The sequence below is a fragment of the Propithecus coquereli genome, unplaced genomic scaffold (assembly GCF_000956105.1).
Source record: "Propithecus coquereli isolate 6110/MARCELLA unplaced genomic scaffold, Pcoq_1.0 Scaffold458, whole genome shotgun sequence".
NCBI classification, from domain to species: Eukaryota; Metazoa; Chordata; class Mammalia; order Primates; family Indriidae; genus Propithecus; species Propithecus coquereli.
This window is the reverse complement of record NW_012150374.1, coordinates 1,279,008-1,293,765: the sequence shown is the minus strand read 5'-3', so window position 1 is coordinate 1,293,765 and position 14,758 is coordinate 1,279,008.

Here is a 14,758-nt window from a genome sequence, read left to right as displayed (position 1 = left end):
AACAAGTATGAGTTACCTTTGGTTAGCTCCTTAGTAGTCCCACAGCCGTCCCAGATGTCTCGGTAAGGGTGTGGGCAGCACCGAGCTCTAGGTGACTCATGTTTTCCCTTGAGGTCTGCCAGGTGTCATTGAAGAGTTACGTCAGGACACAGAACCGAGTGAGACATGGGCTGGAAAGGGAGCAGGCAGCTGCTGAAAATGCAGCGGGTCTCTGCTTCGGGTTTGCTATTTCAGTGAACTGTTAAATGTCAAGAGAATGTTTTCCTCCTGCTTTCAGACCTCACCGAGATCATCTCTCTGTGATCCCAGGGAGAAGGGTTTGGCAGTTTTGATTCACTTGCAGACTGCACTCTAGGACTTGGACGAGGGGAGTTGAACTAGGCCTATGTGTTAAGACAAACTCAAATCTCTAGCCCTGGAGATTTATATGAATTGTTTTATTAAAAGCATGTATTCATGTGTATGTATTCATTCAGTCAAAGATATTTATCAAGACCCTACTATGCATCAGGCACTGTTCTAGAATCTAAGCATGCAAGGATAAACAAAAAGCTCCCTGTCCTCAGGGACTTACACCCCAGTGGGAGAGGCAGCAAATAAACAAGATATGTAAAATAACTAGGAAGGGAGATAGTGATAAATGCTAGGGAGAAAGACTAAAACACGGAAGAGGAACCAGAAATGCCAAAGTGAGGGCTGTGATTTTAGGTAGGGTGGCCTGGGACGGGCCTACCCGGAAGGACTTTTGAGCGTGTTCCTGTGTCTGCATCTCCAGGCTGTGAAAAGTCCCCTGCCCTGCCCTGCCTATCTCACGTCAGCATTCCTGATAAACTCAAGACGGTGACCAGGACGCGCACAAGACCGGTACCAGGAACGGCTAGAGAAACAGGAAGCTGGGCGAAACCTGCTGGAGGACAGAGGGCAGGTGTGCTGGGTGCAGAGGTGGTCCCGGAAAGCTGAAGCTAAGTTTCATTCATTCGTGAGTTCAATCGTTCAGCGAGTCCCTATTTCTACGAATAATATTCATTTGTTTATAGTTGGGCTTTAGAAATGTCTTTAGAAATATGACTGAGAGGAAAAATATGACCACGCCCTTCATGGTGTGCTGGCGCTGTCCACGGTTCTGAAACCCTCAACCCAAGGGAGTGTTAACATCTGCCGTCAGGAGCTTCCAGCCTGGTGGGGGAGAGGGGTCCGGAGGAGTGTTAGTGATAGCAGACACGCACATGAAGCACGCGTCCCGGCAGGCTCTGGTCTGAGGCTTTCTCTACTAAGTCACGTGATTCTTAGCACAGCCCTAGGACAGAAGAACAATTACTATCCCAGTCTGCAGTGGAGGAAACAAAGGAACAGAGAGGCTAATTGCTTGCCTCAAGTCACACAGCTAGCAGGTGGCAGAGCCGGGAATTTGAACTCATGCGATCTTGCTCCAAAGCGTAAGCTCCTCGTTACTACACTGCCTTTCTATAAACAAATAAAATGAAAGATTACAATACAGAATAATAAGTGCTAAGATAAAACATGTGCTTTTTTATGCATTGACACTGACGGAGATGAGAGTGGTCCGACCGTGACGAGTCCCAGAACTCAGGTGTGGGGGAGGCGGCTCCCGTCCTGTGCGTTCTGGGGCCGCAGAGACCTGGCGTGCCCGGGGAGAAGGAGCTGCGGGTGCCGAAGCCCAAAGGACTAGGACGGGGAAGTAGGAGGGTCCTCGTTCACATGTCAATCCTGTCACCCCATGGGAACTTGAAGTGCATCTAGAAGTAGATATCAACAGTATTTGCTTCTGGAAAACACCTTTGTTCTTCGCGTTGACTATTTTCAAGCTTTTCGAGCTGAGCTAACTTCAGGTGTGACATTTCAGAGCAGTCACCCACTTTTCTATTAGATGAGTGAGGGGAAGGGGCAGATGAGTGATGAGAACCTGAAGAAACTTCTTTAGAGTGGAGGAAAAGGTAACCTAGGATGCAGGGGTGACACTTCAGCCATCTGGTATACCCCTGGTGAGACTTTGGTGCGGCAGAGCAGGTGGGGGAGGTGGAGTAGGACATCGTCTGTACCTTCTGTCCTCAATCTAGCAAATGCTGATGTGACCACCGACTCTTCGCTCAGGTCTGTGCTGGGGCCCCGCCCTCCAGGATGCTTATGGTTGCACGACTGGGTCGATAGTGTCTAATGGGTATCTATTCCCTGTACGTCCTGTTTTCCTGGTCAGTTTCGAGTCTCAAAGCTGACTTCTTAAGACCACAGTTAGGTTGTCAAGAGGAAACTTATTTTATAATTTCCAAGAGCTGCCGTATTTACAAATCAATAACCAAGCCTAGCTGCTCTGGACCCCAGAGCTTTATTAGTAACCAGGGACAGAGAGAATTCAGGAGCTGTCCAACAGGAAGGAAGGGAAGGAGGTCTTCCTGGGAGAAAAAGTGGAGGAAGGGAGGGGAGAGGTCATAAGTTGGGGTTCTGGACCCCCTCGAGGGCAGAGGTTGTGGAGGCTAGGCAAACTCAGGGACACTTCCGTAGGTTTGGAGAACTGGTTTAGGGAATTTGTTCTTTGATCTTGGGGTTCAGTCTGGGAAATAGTGCAGGCCTTCTAGAAAGATCCTCACATTGAACATGAAGCTGGAGCAACATGATCCTGCACAGCCGTAGTCTGGATTAGCCGAGGGGATTGTGTAGGAAGCTAGATGGTGGCCATGGGCACTTCTCAGGTCTCCGTGATCCAGTGAACCGTGGGGGAAGCGCAAGGGTCTCACAGCCGTTGGAAGGGGTGAGGCTGTGGCTCAGTTGCATTGCAGGGACCCATAGAGCTTGGGAAGGACTGTGTCAACGGGGACCAAGGGAGGCTTGGTTCTTTGGGGCACTATACATTTTACCACTGTGACTTTGGTGGTGTGTGTCAAAACATGGCCACCCCCAAAACAAGCAGCCAGACACCCTCCCCGACAAAACAATAGCACTTGGTCCTGAAGCTCCTGCCGCACGATCCCCCTGAACTCAGCGTCATCTTTGAAATATAAAAGCCAGAGAAGGTGCAGCAGAAACAACATGGATTAAGCTTTGAGTTTCCTGAATGTTTACCCCAGCATGTTGGTAACGCTTTGATACTGAGCTATCCGTTGGAGAGTTTAAGTTCCTTATGCCCCAGTACCGCTGAGTAGCGAGGAATTCATAGGAACTTTAATTCTGCTACAGAATATAAAAAATGCCACATGTCTGCACATCTGTGTGTAGCGTCTGAATTGCAATATGTTGATATCACAGATTGGTGTAATGGAGGGATCAGACAGAAACAGGAAGCGAGGTGGGGGAGGGTGGGAGAGGCCACAAGAGCGGGGCAGACGAGGGGCTTGTTGGGGGTCTGGGTGAGCTGCAGGGAGAGTGAGCTGCTCAAGGGCAGGTGGGAGAGGGGACACGTCACATCCCAGCTCAGGCCCATTTCTGTCTGCCCTGACTGGCCTATAGTTTATCATGAGAATCAGATGATACTATGGATACCAAAAAGCCACAAAGATAGCTTAAAAAAATCCGAAGGAGCCTCACATGTGCTCTAAGTGGCTGGCATGCCTTCTGGTGAGATTTCCCCCAAAAACAGAGCTGGGAGTCCTCCCTGGCTGCTGTGTGTTGGCACAGAACAGAGACCAGGGTACAGGCTGCCTCACTGCTCCCCTCTGAAGCCTGCGGGGTCACCGTGGGGCTCCTTCTCCCCCCCACCCGACGCTGGTAAACACTTCACAGGCCGAGAAGAGAAGCAAGCGGCGGGGCGGAGGGCTGGGGGTGCAGTGAGGAGGCTGCTGCCCAGGGAAGGGGGAAGGCTGTGAGAGCCCTCGCCCATCTCGCTGTGTGGGGGTTGGGGGGCTCTCCTTTTGGCTTTTACGGTTCTATTTTAGAGGCCTCTGGGGTCACGTCTTGAGAAACCTGGGCTGGGACTTCAGCGACGGGAGCCTTTTTCATGAAGCACGCCCATTGCCATCTCGTGGGACCCTCCACCAACCCCAAGAGGCAAAATCAGGAAAATCCATCCCTCCCCAGAGGACCAGAAAAGCAAAGCAGAACAAGCGCTTCCTCAGCCGTCCCTGGCCTCTTTTCTCTAGTTTCTAAATCATGGGAAACGTCAAAAACAGAGAGGAATACAGAGTAACCTATGTGACGTATGCTCAACCATGTCCAGAAGGCGCAAATATCGATGTTGTCGTATACGCTCCCGCTTAAAAAATGCATTATAGACACAATAAAGTTTACCTTTTAAAATCCTTACAATTCCTTCTTTCTCTTCTTCCTCAAAGGGAACAGCTATTATGACATATATGTTTATTTTTCCTATTCCTGTCATTTATGAGTTCATAAACAAATGTAGGATATTAATTTATGTTTTAGAACTTTTTTTATAAATGATGGTATATAGAATATCGTTCTACAATGTGCTTTTTCCTGTCTACAATTTTTTTGAGATCTTTCCATGTTATTTCATATAGTTAGACTCTGTTCTGAGCTGAATTTCAGCCCATGACAATTTATTTGGGAGGTCCTGAGCCTCAGTACCTCAGAAGGTGACTGTATTTGGAGATAGGGCCTTTAAAGGGGAAGCTAAGTTTAAGTGATGTCGTTAAGGCCGGCCCTCATCCGATGTGACTGGTCTCTATAAGAAGAGGAACTTGGACACAGACACAGACGGAGGCAAGGCCATGCGAAGACACAGGGAGAAGACGCCGTCTATAAGCCAAGGAGAGCGGCCTGGCACGCACCCTTTCCCCACCGCCCTCAGAAGGAGCCAACCCTACCAACACCGTGATCCCAAGATCCAGCCTCCGGAACTGCGAGGAACAAATTTCTGCTGTTTCAGCCACTCAGTCTGGTGCTCGGTTACGGCAGCCCAAGCAGACCAGCACAGACTCCATTCCATAAGGAAATATCTGCTGGGGGCTAGCAGCCGATCGTGTACTAATATGTTGCTTCTCCCTGGCATTTGTGGATTTTATCAGAGGAATTTACAAAAACCTTCATATCACCTTAATATCACTCTCTCGTTAGGGTGAAGTTTTAGGCACTATCACGGGTTATTGGAGAATCACTATGGCGGCAAAGAACTATTCCCAGTTGCCTATAATTATCTCCAGGAAGTCAGTCTCCTATGATGACCACACAGAAAGCCTGAGATTAGAGACTGACACATCACTGGCCACCAAAGAGCATTAGCCACTGGCTTCGAAGTTCTTCCCAATCTGTGAGTCTCCCAGCGGCTTCTCTCAGTTCAGGAGCACATTTCAGAAGCTTCATGTATGACACAAAGCCTGCCCTGCAGGTCCCAAGAAAACAGGAGACACAGAAAGTATGTCATGGATCCTGGCTGGTATTAATAACATCATGCATCGATTTTAATAAGACGTTTGTGGAGCGTCAGAGAAGGCTCTCACGCCTCTACCAGGCGGCCACAGCCTGAAGAAGCATCTGGATAGGTCCTGTCTAGCAAAGGCGCAGAAAGCCAGCAGGCTTAGACCTGGTCTTCAGATGGGCCCCAGCCGCTCTGCGAGAGCTGAGCCCACGGCCGTGCTCCGAGAACAGGCTCACGTGACAACGGACAGGAAAGCGCTTTGCTGTGTGTGGGCAGCTTGTGAAGAAACCACGGAATCTGCTTGAAAAATCAACATTTTATTGTAGCCCAGAGGATTTAAAGTGCTCAGAAGAAAGGTGGGATTTGGCCCCTTTCAGAAGCATTTTGGAGACATTGTTTATAATGGTGAAAAATTGGAAACAGCCTGAATGTCTGTTTTAAAGAAGATCTTCAAAAGTGAAATGTATTCAGTGGACTACAGCACATTTGTGTCAGTGCAGCTATTAAAAACAACATGCAATGACACAGAAGGATATTGAAGAAATGGTGTTACTTGGATAAAAAGGTTACTTTCTAAAGAGTAAGGATACTATAATTTCATTTTTATGAAAAAAATAAGAAAGAGACATAATTATCACATGGAAAAATAAGTGGGTTGTCTCTGAGTGGTAGATTTATATGTGCTTATATATTTTCTTCTTGCTAGGATATAGACAGTCATGCGTTGCTTAACGATGGGGACACATTCTGAGAAACGCGTCGTTAGGCCATTCTGTCATCGTGTGAATGTCATGGAGTGCACTCCCACGACCCAGATGGCGCAGGGTCCCGCACACCCAGGCTACGTGGTGGGGCCTCTTGCGTGCAGGCTGCCAGCCTGGCCAGCGTGTCACCATGCTGTGCCGCAGGCAACCGTAACCCGATGGTAAGTATCTGTGTATCCAATCGACGGCAGCTCACAGGCACCAAATGTATTATGCACTTGGCACTGGGCCAAGTGTGTTCCGTGGATCGTTTTATTTACCTCCCACAGTAACCCTGTGCGGTAGATGCTACACTGTCTACAGTGTTCAGAGGAGAAAGCTGGAACTTTCGAGAGGCCAAGTCAGTGCCCAAGGTCAGTAGCCAGAAGAGAGCAGAGCATGCATTTGGACCCCAAACCTGAGATCTGAGCCCACAGCCTGGTGGAGCGCTTCCCTCATCCCTGCAGGGCTGAAGACTTGGTGTCGTCGGAAGGACCGAGGTGGCAAAGGTAAGTGGCTCAGGTCCCTGGGCATTAGTAGGAACAACCACCTTGAGCCTCACTCGGACCACTGAAGCTACTCCACAAAACCAGGGCTGAGCTCGGTGAGAGACGAGTCCTGACCTGAGCCCCATCCTGGAGAAAGGTCAAGGTGGCTCCCCCAGCTCAGGCTCAAGGAGAACGGGGAGAAGAGAAGAACGGCTAGTGGCGGAGCACCGGCGAGGGAAATGAGCTGTCCCTAGGTGTCTGCATTCGCTCAAAAGCGGTACGTAAAGCTCCGTGTTGGAGACGAGTTACTGAATCACGCTGTTACTTTGCTGCAGTGTCCGGTTCTAGAAGTATGAGGCGTGGAACTGGGCGATCGCGCTGTTCCCCGCTCTTGCCCTGCTCTGCTCTCCGTCCCGGGGCAGGGCGCCCGGGTTCCCATGCCGGCTGACGTCCCTCTGGGTTCAGCCCGAGGCAGCTCTCACGGTGAACCAGAGGGCAGAAGAAGGGAGAAGCCAGGCCGTCTCCCTCCGCGGCCTCTGCTAAGGCTCGTGTCTCTTCTGAGGCTCTCGCCCTCGCCGGCCACCTACCGCGTTCCCAGCTCCTGCTCTGGGAGCCCCACCGCCCCAGCCTTGTGCTGGTGGCAGCTCCTTGCTATTGCTCATCGGTGGCCAGATCGCACCCTCTGCTTGGCTTCTCTGTCCTCCCATAGCTTGTGCAACCAAGTAAGTTCCCTCTATGTGACCTACCGGAGTGTTTCTTTCTTTACTTGATATATAATGATTATGCATATTTCTGGGGTACATGTGATATTTTGATACATGAGTGGTGACCAAATCAGGGTCACTGGGATATCCTTTCATTTCTGTTTTTCTGACTGGACTCCGACTGATACGTTCCCTTGGTTATCGATTTCTGTGCATTCTGCGATATAGGGCAAAATATATCCCATGGTGCAAGGGAACTTCTAGGAAGGTTCTATGATAACATAAAGGTGGACGGTATTAATAATACACCAGCCAGAGCATCAGCTGTGACATTTAACTTGGCCGCAAAAGAATGCGGGAGCTTGAGGGAAGAGGAGCAAGACAAGCAAAGGGAACTGTATAAACACAGGCAGGACCGGTAAGAATCTGTCTTGCTGTGAGCAATGTGTGGGTAACGAATAAAAAATAGACAAAAAGCGGTCAGCACCGTGCACAGAAGTTTCTCAGGGAAGGCGCATTCGAGGGTGGGGGTATACAGGGAGTATCAGGGAACCGCTGGGCAGTGGACGTATCCAGAATGCAGCATTGCAGGGAGTCGCAAGAGATAAACCCAGAAGGGCATACTGGGGTCTGACTCAGTGCCAGATTAAAGGTTTGGGCTTTGTCTTATGGAAACGTTACTCGCCATCGACTCCTGGTACCTGGCACATGAAAGGTGTTCAGCTGATGTTGCTGAATAAACGAGGAACCACTGAAGATGTTGGTAAGGAGGAAGGATACAAACAGAGCCATGCTCTGCCAAGCTGGTTTGGCAGAAATGTGTGGACTGGCTTGGTGGGGGGAGCAGCAAGAGGGGCAGGGGCCAGCTGGCAAGTTGCCGCAAGCAACCATGGGCTTGAGGAAGGCAAGGGGACTCAGATGGTTGGACATCCAAACTCGGAATAGCAGATCTCAGACGTAGGGGCTGGAAAGGGTGGTGCAGAAGGGCCCGGCGCCCAGAAGGCGGGGTCAGTGGAAGTGCCAGCGTGAGTGGACGCGGGCTGATAGAACAGGGATCCGAAAGGGCAGGCGTGGAGGAGATGCGGGAGATGCATGTTTAGTGGTGACAATTATTTAATAACCACCCTTGGATCTTCTGGCCTTTTCTCTCCTGTTATTGTAAAGACATTCATTTTTCTTTAAATCCAATAAATTATTCTCTGTCAGCAAGCCGGGGGGAGGGGAGGGAGAAGAGATCTCGGTTTGCTTGTGGCTTTTCCTCTGTCTAGTCCAAACACTGGAAATGTCAAGTTTGCCCACTAATTAAACATGTCTGTCTTGGACTGCACTTGTATCTTTCACCGAGAAGGTGTAGATTTCCAGGGAGACATTACACATTCATGTTTCCAAATACAGCATTTTAAAATTTCCCCGTGTGACACAAATATCAACTTTGTGCAAGTGTCTCCTGGCAGGAGAGACACCTGGGTGAGGCAGCCTGCATCTGGGGGGAGGGAGGCTGTGCTCCGTGTACACCCTTTAATTTATTTTCTGGGAAAGCCACTCCAGGAGCCTCTGCAGGGCCTCCCTGACCTGCCTGGATTTCCACGAATCCTGCTACACAGCTGATGTCTCTGAGGACTGGGTCATGAGAAATCTTGTACCCTGGTCAGGTTGAAACGTTCCTGCCACCATCCTTGGTATCTGGGTGGTAGGGAACTGACAGTATATCTGTGGTCATAATTTTGCAAAACCTTCCTAGAATTCTATCAAAGAAGTATCATTATCCCCGACATTCCACAGATAACGGCTGGGGCTTGCAGCCTTGAGACCTTTATAGAGTAAGACTCACTTATTACATATTTTTGTATGCTAGCTGCAAGCATGACCCTGTGTCAGGTGCTGCAGATTCAGCTGTAAACAAGACTGACGTTAGGCCGGGTGCGGTGGCTCACGCCTGTAATCCTAGCACTCTGGGAGGCCAAGGTGGGAGGATTGCCTGAGCTCAGGAGTTTGAGACCAGCCTGAGCAACAGCAAGACCCTGTCTCTACTAAAAATAGAAAAAAATTATCTGGGCAACTAAAATAGAACAAAATAGCTGGGTGAGGTGGTGCACGCCTGTAGTCCCAGCTACTCGGGAGGCTGACGCAGGAGGATGGCTTGAGCCCAGGAGTTTGAGGTGGCTGTGAGCTATGAGGCCGTCACGGCACTCTAGCCAGGGCAACAGAGCAAGACTCTGTCTCAAACAAAAACAAAAACAAACAAAAAAAAGAGTGACATGGTCCCAGCCCACATGGAGTTTAGTAGAGTGGAAGGCAAATAAATAATCCGGTATTAGGGAATCAGAGAGGTCAGGTAACTTGCGAAGGACAAGTTCCTGCTGGTTATGTAGTCAGCCCTGCCTGACTTCAGATCTCTGGCCCATCCTCTTGTGCAGCAAAACATGGACCTTAAAAATGTGAGCTGAAGACGTGGATGCCATTTGAGTCCTGTGGAAGTCACGGAGGAAGAGGGCTGGAGGGCAAGCAGCCGGTTTCTTACTGGGATGAAGACATTCTGTTACGCTGCACCCAGCGCGCTGGGCGGGGCCAATATGCCTGGAGGAGACATTCCTGGTGGGTTCCACGGTCTCTCCCTCCCCCCACCCCCTCCCCCGCACTGCTAGGCCACCGTGGCGTGAGGGCTGGAGAAATGAGCAAGCCTGTGGATGACGGGGTCTTCAACCTGCCTTCCTGGACCTGTTTTAAGTCTCAGAATCTCAGCTCCGCCACCTGAACATGGGCATTTTGACACGTCACTAGATGTGAGTGGCCAGTCTTTGGGATTCCATGCACCAATCATATTTTCCAGTGCATGTGTGTGGGAGAAGGGGCATGGAATTCCAGTTATGACCCTAAAAATATGTTTCGTTAAAAAACCAACTGTCTACCATTACAATCACTTGTTGGAGAAAAGACCTTTTTACATTAGGTAAAGAAAGAAGGAATAATATAATTTATAGGAATCCAACATTAGAAATAACTCTTTAAATTCAATTATTTTAGCTGTTCTTAATAAGAAGCTGACTTTGTTGTCATTTTTCTCATTTCTCTTTGGACTGTGGTGAAAACCGCACCATGGACCAGCCCTGTGTTTGGACCCACGCCCAGCATCTGTCTGCAAAGACGGGCTAGAGGCCCCTTTTGGTTGCGCGAGTTCCGGGTTTGGGTGTCCCGAGTTCCGGGTTTGGGTGTCCGCAAGGCAGTCTGGGGTCTGCAGCTATTCTCCCAGGAGGCAGATCGTCTTGGCTCCACTCCACCCAGAGCTGTGTCTGGAGGCTTCTGTTTGGTCTGTGATCACTGAAACGGCAGCGTCCTGCCAAAGCAGCTCTCTCCAAGTCCCACCATATGGGGACTGCTTTTCCACTGGGTCTGGCAGCTCCTTCGCTCGTAACATCAGTCCCCACTGATGGATTCGTCCCTGTCACACTATTTACTGAAACTAGGCCACTTAATTAAAAGCGAGAGCTTTTGCATAAACTCCAACAGTGGCTTTATAAATTCCAAGCATTGTAAAGGGACCAGAAGGAAGAATGGGCCAATTATCATGGAGCCCAGTGTTCCCACCCTTTCCAAAGTGCTCCTTAATCACGGAGGCACCTGCTCCCCTCAGGGGGAGGATGTGACTTCCATTGTCAGCTGGCTGGGAACATGGAGAGGGTCAGCCACGGCAGGAGTGCACTTTGCTCTCCTGGGCTGTTTGCATCAGAAAGTCAATGGTTCAGATACCACTCTTTAGACAGACAGGAAGCCGAGTTAACCGTATGGGAGAAGGGGAACGCGGATGGGGCGGATGTCTTGTCGGGGGGAATTTGGGTAGAAGGCTGATAGGAGGCGCCAGAGAACCGAGCAGGCTTCCGGGATCACTGGGCACAGCCCCCGGGATTTGGCAGCCTTTGCCGGGCACCAGCTCTGGGTCTTGTACTGTGGGTTCTGTTGGCTTTCACTGGAAGCTTCCATTAGCTTCTTCGGATTCATTCTTCACCCTTCTCCACTCGGAGGCTGACTGACACGAACTGCAGCATCAGGCCCCCTGACCTCGGCTTCTGCTGGAGTCCGGCCAGCGGGAGCTGCCCATGGAGATAGGAGTTCAGGGGAGAAGGAAGTTGAGGCTTTTGTTCCCATTCTCTCCCCTCTAGGTCGCTGTGGCCGGGGGCCCTGACGTTCCTCGCTCTAGTTTGGGACGCTGGCGGCTCCCGCCGCTCCTTCAGGCCTGGGGTGTGGGGGCGATATCTCCCCCCGACGGCTAGCACCAGGTAACACATTATCCTTTGTGAGTTCCTCTAAACCTTGTACACCAGGCCCTTTGTTACACTCCTCAAATCACCCAGCCTGGGTGAGCCGTTTTTTCACCACCAGGACCCAACTGAGGAAGGAATGTCAGAAGCCAGTAAAACACTGTCCCTGCCCCCCAGGAGTTACCATAAAGTTGGGGACACGAGACGCAGGAAGAGAGGGGCAGACTTTCCTGTTAAGCCAAGTCTGCTAGGAGGCGTCCTTGAGGCATTTCTCAGATGACGTGCTGGCGTGAGGACAGCCCTGCAAAGAACAGGGCCAGGGACACCCTGGGGCATGTGGCTTTGGCTCTGAATGTCAGTGGCCAGACAGGGGAGGAGGCAGGAAAGGGAGGCAGGGAGGAGGCAGGGAGGTACTGGAGGAGCTGGAGGGAGCACGACGTGTCCGGGACTTGGACAGAACCGCACTCTGCTTGGATCCTCTCTCCCTCCGCAGTCCCGGATCTAGGTGCTGCTTCCTTCGGGATCGATGTCTGAAAGAACTGGCTGCCCTGGAAGGGCTGGCTGCTTTGCCGTCATCACTGAGCTCTCGGATCAAATAATCCCGTCTTTTGAGAGGCTTCTGCGGTAGCCAGTCCCCAAGACAGCCCCAGTGACACCCGCCTCTTGGTGTTAGCAATCTGGTGTCGGTAGTTCCTGTTGAGTGAGGGCTGGACCTAGTGACTAGGGTCTACAGAATAGAACAGGTGGAAGCGTGTGTGTGTGTGTGTGTGTGTGTGTATGTGTGTGTGTGTGGTCTCAGAGACTTAGTCACAAAAGACGGTGCGACATCTCTCTCTCCCTCAGAGCTTGCGCTGGGGGAAGCCGGACGCCCTGCTGTGAGGACAGTCCAGCTGTCCTATGGGGAGATGTCCCTGGGAGGGAACTGCATCCTCCATTTTCAGCTGAGCCTCAGATGACCGAAACCCCAGCTGACGACTTGATGGAAGTCCATGAGAGATCGTGAATCAGAAGCACCCTGGGTAAGCCACTTCCAGATTCCTGACCCATAGAAACTGAGGAAACAAACCTTTGTGGCTTTAAACTGCTAATTTGGTGCACGGAAATAGACAACCAGTATACCCTGTCTGGTGACAAAAACGAACCAGCCCCTGTTCCGCGCTGCACTTCCTGCCACTCCCATGCCACATCCCAAACTTCTGAGCCCCACGTGACCTGGCTCTTCCTATCTCATGTGCCCCTCCTGTTCCACTCTGCCCGGTACTGCTCCAGTGGCTTCTGGTTTCCTTGCTGCTGCCTGAACATGCGGGGCATGGCCCCAACCTCAGGGCCTTTGCACCTACTGTCCTTTCTTTCTAGAACATTCTTTCCCAGTTATATGCATGGCTTGCTCTCTCTTTTCCTCCAGGTCTTTGCTCACAAGTCAGCTTCTCAGTGAGCCCTTCCCTGATCACTCCATCTCAAAGTACGAGCACGTTCCCTAACTCCTCCCTAGACTTTTCCCCAATTAACTTTTCCCCACCATATGTATCAAGACCAGACATAGTATACAGTTTACTTATTTATCTTGTTTATTATTTTTATTCACTAAAATGTAAGCTCTGGGAGGCCAAGCTTTTCTGTCTGTTTTGTTCATTGTTACGTAACCAACACTTAGAACACAGCCTGGTGTGTATCAGGTGTTCGATAAGTATTCATTGAATGAATGATTGTCACATGATTTTTTTCTGTTAGAACCTGTGCTGGGCAGTATTTTGGCTCTCATGGTTTTTGTCCCTTGGTATATCTATGAAGATGTAAGATGACAGGGCACAGGAGACTTGGCAGATGTAATTAAGGTTGCTAATCAGTTGATCTCAAATAGGGAGATTGTCTTGGACTATCCAAGTAGGTGCAGTACAATCACGTGGGCTCTTCAAAGCAGAGACAGGGGCAGCAAAAGAAGTTGGCGAGACTCAAAGCATGAAAAGTGGCTGACAAGAAGGAATGCAGGCAGCCTCTTCAAGCTGAGAGAGGGACCCCGGGTGACAGTAAGAAAACAGGGACTTCAGTCCTGTAGCCACAAGGTACTGGATTCTGCCAACGATCAGAACAAGGAAGAAGATTCTTCCCAGTGCCTCCTTATAAGAGCCCAGCTGGCTGACACCTGGATTTTGGCCTTGGGAGACTCTAGGCAGAGAACTCACATGAGCCCTCTGGGACTTCGTTCTTTCTTTTTTTTTCCTTTTTGTAGAGATGGGGTCTCACGATGTTGTCCAGGCTTGTCTTGGACTCCCGGCCTCAAATAATCCTCCTACCTTGGCCTCCCAAATTGCTGGGATTACAGGCGTGAGCCACCATGCCGGGCCCCGCGAGGACTTCTGACCTACAGAATTGTGAGATAATAAATGGCTGTTGTTTTAAGCTGCTAAATTTGTAGTAAGGGATTATGACAGCAATAGGAAACTAATAGAGACTCCTTTTAATTATTGGATATTATGTTACTAATTTGTTTAGTGTGAGCTCAGATCTATTGTCTTTCTTGGAGCCCCATTGCTTATGGCAGTGCCTGGCACAGAACTGAACAAACCTTTGCTGTGTGAATTAATGAATGAAGGAAGGGTCCCCACTTTGCAGTGGGTGAGGGTATCTGTTGGCTTGTGTAGAGCTCCACTAGGCTGTGAGAATCCCAGGTGCCAGGGCCAGTTGCAGGCAGCTGCATGGCCTCAGTGCCCTGCCCAGACCTGCCTGGGAGGGGAAGCAGTACACCTTTGCCAAATTTGCAGTCAGCCTAGGGCCAAGCCAGGAGAGAAGAGCCCATGTCGCTGGCTAAAGGACCTGTGGACAAAGTTGTTATTCCCCTATCACCGAGAAATTAGACTCCGGCTATACTGGCCAGAGGTTAGGAGGCAGGGTTTGGTGTCAGATCGAAATGCAGCTGAGTTTTTTACTATCTGTGTGACCTTGGGTGAAAGATTTCACTTACCTGAGCCTCAGTGTTCCCACCTATGAAATGGGGATAATAATACCCACCTCCTAGAATTTCTCTGTGGAGATTAATGAATCTGTGCAAATAGATGACTTTGCACACAGTAGGTGCTCAACAAACAATAATTCTTATTATTTTGCCTTTTGTTGAATTCTGCACCTTGGTGTTTTCTGGGAAAAGCTTCAGATGAGTTTTGAAAGAGGATTTCACTCGAGGTGGGGAACAAATCTGATCAGTGACATCTGCTTTGGCTTCCACGATGAACTGTCCCAG